Genomic DNA, 6,347 nt, shown 5'->3' with positions numbered 1-6,347 from the left:
CAAAATTAACTCAAGATGGATCCTGGACCTCAAGGTAAGAGATCAAACAGCAAAACTGAATTAGACAATGGTTTTCTGAATATGACACGAAAAACCAAAAACCAAAGTAAAAGGAAAATACAGGTAAATTGGACTTCCTTAAAATTAAAAAAAAAAAAAAGCTTTTATGCTTCAAAAATCACCAATAAGAAAGTGAAAACACAACCTGCAGAATGGGAGAAAATATTTTCGAATATATACTTAAATATATTTCAAATACATAATATGTATATTTTATCTAGAATATACAAAGTATTCTTACAATTGAACAATGGAAAGACTAAGGATCCAATTAAAAAGGAGCAGAGGGTTTGGGCATTTCTCTAAAGAAGATAAACAAATAGCCAATAAGCCCATGAAAAGCTGGTCAATATCGTTGGTCTTTACTAAAATACAATTCAAACCCACAACGAGATATCACTTCCTACTCACTAGTATAGCTAAAATATAAAAAAGCAGACAATAGCAAGTGTTGGTAAGGATGTCGAGAAACTGGAATCCTTGTACATTGCTTGTAGAATCGTGAAACGGTACAGCCCCTTTGGGAAACAATTTGGCATTTTCTCAAAATGTTAAACATAGAGTTACCATAAGACCCAGCATGCTTACATGTATACCCAGGAGAATGGAAAACTTGTCCACACAAAAACTTCAGGAATATTCTTAGCAGCATTAATCATAATAGCCAAAAAGTGAAAGCAACCCAGATGTCCATCTATGGATGACAGGATAAACAAAATGTGGTATATCCATATGATGGAATATTATCATAAAAAGGAATAAAGTGTTAATACATGGTGCAACATAGATGAAAATGTCATATGAAAGGAGAGAAGCCAGACACAAAATGTCACATATTGTATGATTCCGTTTATATGAAATATCCATATTGGGCAAATGCATAAAGATGGAAATTAGATTCGTGGTTGGTAGAGGTGGGAAGAGTGGGAGATGGGGAGTGTTGAAAATGTTCTGAATGTGGACCCCAATGCGGGGCTCCATCCCAGATCCCTGAGATCGATACCTGAGCCGAAACCAAGAGTCGGATGCTTAATCGACAGTGCCACCCAGGTGCCCCTTAAAGGGTACATTTTATGGTATATGAATTATATCTCAGTATTACTGTCATACAAAATACTAATATGCTTTATAAAATTAAATTCTGTAGGAGAAAAAAATCAAGGTCATTAGGTAAATTTCTATAAGATAAAATAACTGTGATAGGGATTCAGAATTGTCCTCCAATATCCAATTATCTCCTGGTACTCCTATTTGTGGTCATAAAGCCTTTTAACTAGACTGTGTTTCCCAGCTGCCCTTGCAAGTAGGTGTAGCCATTTGGGTGACTTCTGGCCTATAGTCTAAGAATGAATGTTTTGTGAAACTGCTCCATTGTGTCCTTTAAAGAAAGCTGCTGGCTCTCTACTTCATCCTTCCCATTTTAGGCAGGCTGAAACGCCAACATGGGAGTGGTGAGCCATCTTTAAATGGCTGTCAAGAGTAACACCCTAGGGCATGATGGAAAAGAAAATGGAAGGAAGTTGGGTTGCTGGGCCTTCTTGAGGACCTCTTCCATACACTAGCCTTTGTTATTCTGGACACTTTTAAAGCAGTCAAACCGATCTTCTAATTTATATAATAACTCCTTGGGCTGAGGGCATGATAATTTGTTAAAGACTTTTTTTCTTTCCGTGCGTGGATCTATGCTCAAATGGTTTCAAATGCACAACTCTGAGAGTACAAGGATAAACAAGGCACAGTCCTTTTCCTCTGAGAGTTTGAAGTATAGTGGAAGAATCTGGGCATGAATAGCTAATGCAAAATGAAACAGCTATGAAAGCAGAGATGCAAATAGAGTTCTGTGGAACTATATAAGAAATTGTGACTCAGGGCACTTGGGTGGCTCAGTCAGTTAAGTGACCGACTCTTGATTTTGGTTCATGATCTTAGTCTTGAGATCCATGGGGGCTCCACGCTTAGCAGGGGGTCTGCTTGAGATTCTCTCTCTCCCTCTGTTGTCTTCCCCGCCCCCCCCCCGCCCGACCTCCCACCGTGCACATGTGCGCATGCGTGCACTCACTCTCTAAAAAAAAAAAAAAGACGTTGTGACTGACGGAAGCTGGAGAGAATGAGCCGGCATGAGTTGGAAAATCCATTTGCAAGTGGATGAAGGTAACGCAATTTTTCCTTCCATTTCATATGCTCTCATCTTCTATAATGTGGTTTTGTATCTGGATAATTGGAGCTGTTAATCTTTTCAAAACCTTTTTATTTTGAAAGAATCTTAGAGCTCTGGAAGAATTCAAAGTTAGTACAGAGAATTCCTTTTTTTCCCTCTACACCATTCACCCAGCTTGCCCTAATGTTAACCTTATACATAATCCTAATACTGATACTAATCCTGATACTAAGAAAGTAACTAAGGGTGTGTGTGTGTGGAGAAAACTATATATAATTTATATATATGTATATATATATATAAAATAAAGTATAACACTATTAACTAAACTCCAGACTTTATCAGATTTCCCCCATTTTTCCTGTAATATATGCACTTTTTTTCTATCCTCAGATCCAATCCAGGACCCAATATCACACTTGGTCTTTAACTTGAAATTCTCCTTAGCCTGATTTACATAACGGGCTATCCACGGAGTCTCTGTCCAGGCCATCTGAAATCAAGAAGCCTGGAACGGGAGCTCTAACATGCTGGTCGAGGCTCAGATCAGTCATTAACAAAGCCCTAGGCCTGTCAAGTGGACGGTTTGGGGATCCAACATGAAAGCACTCTGAAAATCATAAACTGACTCTCCTCCAGCGAGATCATTTATTCATTCCTCTGTCATTCGGAAAACCTTTCCTGAGTGCCAGCCGAATTTTAGACACTGTGCTAGGCACAGCGGCCACAGGACCCATGACTCCCATTCATCTTTTGCCGGAGCTTCTCGTCTCATAAGGCTGATCCTTAAGCATTTATCGAATGCCTCCCATGGGTCCTATGCTACTTATTGTTCACTTTCCGGGAGAGTGCACTGTCTGAATAATCCACTGCAGGCCTGAAAGAGTTAACGTGTTGCAAACACCTCGGGCAGGGCCTGGGGAGTCTCTCCCTCCGTGAAGCCCGAAGATGCATTAGGGCTCAAGTCCGTATTTTCTTTTCCTCTCTGTTTATGTCTCTGTTTTCTGTAAAGTCTCCTAAACTGCGGGAGGATCTACCAAGTTCTCTGACAATGCTATAAATTTCATTAAGAAGATGAAGCCTTATGGGGCAATTAACTCCGAAAGTGGTACAAAGCTACAGCAAGGAGATACTGGCCTGGAGTACTTAGCACTTAGCCCCGAAATGGAGATAAGCCCTATCAAGTCGGGGTTGTGTTTAATGTTCGCTGCCGCTTCCATACCACAGCTACAACCTAGCGGTCACCGTGTTAACACTCCCCAATATCTATTACAATTAGTTTTTGATTAAGAGGCCTTACATGGCTTTTGAAGCCTTTTATGTTGTGTCAAATGGCCAGTGATGGAGTGACATGCGCAGACACCTCCCCGTAACAAAGCATCTTGTAAAAGGTTTCAAGTGAACTATTTTATCATCCTAATGGAAACCAGATGACTCTAACTCCCCCCGCCACCCCGTAATTTCAACTATTTACTGAAGAGTCCTTGTTTTGAATTACTTAAAAGATTTATTCTTAAATGCCTACCTCACGCATTAAGAAGCGCTCAGAAAGGAGCCGTTTGGAATTTGGGAAACGCTTTTAAAGGTGACTGGGGCAATTTTCACAGGAAATTTATTGTATTTTATTTTATGTTTTCTCTTGATTTTTAAAGGAGGAAATACCTCTGTCTTTTTCTAGTATTTAATTATTATTTTAATCATTGTGTGGGAGGCCTCTTTCTGTGGAGTTATGCTTTCTCTGCTGGGGTTTTTAGGCAATAGCCTTAGTTTATTTTTTAAGAGAGTGGTCACTGGTATTTTGTCAGGGGAAAAAAAACAACTTCATTTAGTTACGTAAGATTTCATTCTGCACAAGCACAAAATATATGTTATTTTTATAAAGGTATAGCAGATCAAAGAGAGTAGAATTATTTAAAAAATTTTTATGATCTGTAAATATACTTGTAAATTTCATGAAAATAGTATTTAAATAGGACATAACACGTGAATGTGAAACATATCAGCGTTTTTCTTGACTGTCTTTTCAACGGCCTTTTTGACGTTGGCCACATACTTCCCTTTGAACCTCAGTTTTGTCATCTATGATCTGGGGTTGGCCCACATGCGCCCTGAGTTTTCACTCACCTCTAGGAGGCATTGGTTCTGTGATACCCGATGTGCTGGAGACTCTTGGCTCCTGGAGCACAAAGGCCTCATCCCGGGGAGGCAGTGTGTATACTGGGTCCGAGTCCTGTTGACAAGTGTGTACCCTTCCGTGCGGGTACCCAACTCAGCAAGACTCAGATTTTCCCGCGTGTAAAATAAGGACAGTGTTCTCTACTTCAATTACAATTACAATTGTAATTTTAATTTGGTTCAATTAAAAAGTAAAATCAGGTGTGTCGAGTGCTCCATAAATGGTAGCCTTTTGATAATTTCTATTTTCCTTTTTTTCTTTCATATTCTGTCTTGTTGAACAGTATCTAGCACAGTTTCAATGAGCGAAATTACCATAATGTTTGTTACGTACATCATTCTATTATAAGCTCTTAGTGAGCACTTGTTACGTGCTGGGCGTCCTACTAAGCCTGAGAATCCTGAGATTAGAGGCAGAATCCTTGCTCATGTGCAGATTGGGCCACAGACAGTCGATAGATAATTTTATTTATTTATTTATTTATTTATTTATTTATTTATTTATTTAAAGATTTATTTATTTAAAGATTTATTTATTTATTTCAGAGAGCGCGCAAACGTGCAAGTATGTGTAAGTGGAGAGGGGCAGAGAAAGAGAGAGAATCTCAAGCAGACTCTCTGCTGAGTGTGGAACCCAACACTGGGCTCAAGTCCTGGGGCCCTGAGATCATGACCTGAGCTGAAACCAAGAGGCTCAACCCACTGAGCCAGCCAGGTGCCCCAATAGAGAATTTTCATAGAGTCAGAGATGCGTGGAGGAGAATCAACCATCCGGTCCGGATTCCAGTTGGGGCTTTATCATTCATAGGGTGACTCCTTTTCTACATGGTCCCATAGTCATCCCAGGTAGTCTTCTCAACCACCTGCTGAGCGGAGCAGGCCAGGCATCATCAGCTCCATTTTACAGATGAGGACGCTGAAGAACTGAATTTTTGGATCTTTGATTACAGTGATTAATAAGATTCATCAGATCTTTCAAAATAAATTTTGTTACCATCAGTGTCATTGCAGTGAACACATGCAAAGATTTAGACCAAGAAAGAAAGCTGTAACAGGTTCATTTATGAATATTTTACTTATCAGAGTCTTTTTGTAAGTGTTATTGGTCTGGGGTCCATTCATTCTGTTCATCTATACATTCATTCTACACGAATGTGCTGCTTTCCAAGCACAGGGAGAGGTGGTGGAAGTTCCAAGATTGGAAGAGTTCTCAGAAGAGTCATCGAAGAGTTCATAGCCCAGTGGGGATGTATGTCCATCCATGGTACCCGTGACTGTAGATATGGGTGCAGAGGTGGGTGCTAAGACAGAGCTTGACAGGGAACATGGTGGAGAGGCACCCTGGACAGAGGAGAGGGCTTCGGTGAGGTTTCCGGGAAGAGAAGACACCTGAACTTAGCTGAATTTTATGGGACAAATAAGGAATTGCCTGTGTCAAAAGTGAGGGCGATGTGCATGTGACTTTAGGCTAAGAGAGGGTAGGAGAGATGAGAAACCATGGTTTACAGGGTCAACTGTCAATGGTGAGGAGAAACCACGGGGGGCACGGGGCTGTGGTGAAGGAGGGAGGGACCAGACCCTGACGCCATTAGACCGACACCTGTCTTTCCACAACATCTTCAGGAACAAAATCCCACACAGCCTCTGTCGTTTATATGAAAGTCTCACATTTAACTAGTAAACATGCCCTGTACCTTATTTTCTTTTCACTTCCTCTCAAACCTGTCTCGTTTGCTGCTTTTGGCAAGTCTGGTTTTATAGTCAACCTTAGCAGTTGGTTAGAGGCTGTTATTAGTATAACCAACCTTAAATAATTTGATTTTCAGGTTGGGTACGTCACAATATCTCCTGTGGGCTTGGTAGCCAAACTACGCATTTATTTAAAAATTGGTTTCTTCACATTATATTTGAAAGTAGTGCTACTCACTCAGCTGTAAACCATTAGGCCACGTAT

The 6,347-nt window shown here is 40.3% G+C and overlaps 1 protein-coding gene and 1 long non-coding RNA gene across 20 annotated transcripts in view; one reads left to right on the top strand and one right to left on the bottom strand.

The window, feature by feature from the left end:
- The window catches only part of LOC123790808 (uncharacterized), a 274,206-nt gene that overhangs the window by 122,389 nt on the left and 145,470 nt on the right, over positions 1-6,347 (top strand). The window lies entirely within an intron of this gene.
- The window catches only part of LOC123790807 (uncharacterized), a 116,714-nt gene that overhangs the window by 97,227 nt on the left and 13,140 nt on the right, over positions 1-6,347 (bottom strand). Inside the window, exon 3 of one of the 2 annotated variants that reach the window (XR_006779206.2) lies at positions 2,075-5,734. The exons of the other annotated variant lie outside the window; for it this stretch is intronic. This is a non-coding gene — a long non-coding RNA (uncharacterized LOC123790807). Of the gene's footprint in view, positions 1-2,074; positions 5,735-6,347 lie in introns of those variants that run through there. 2 annotated transcript variants of the gene reach the window in all.

The sequence above is a fragment of the Ursus americanus genome, chromosome 28 (genome assembly GCF_024610735.1).
Source record: "Ursus americanus isolate L20-20 chromosome 28, mUrsAme1.1.p, whole genome shotgun sequence".
Lineage (NCBI taxonomy): Eukaryota > Metazoa > Chordata > Mammalia > Carnivora > Ursidae > Ursus > Ursus americanus.
Note: the sequence above shows the minus strand (reverse complement) of the source record. Positions and strands in the feature narration are given on the sequence as shown.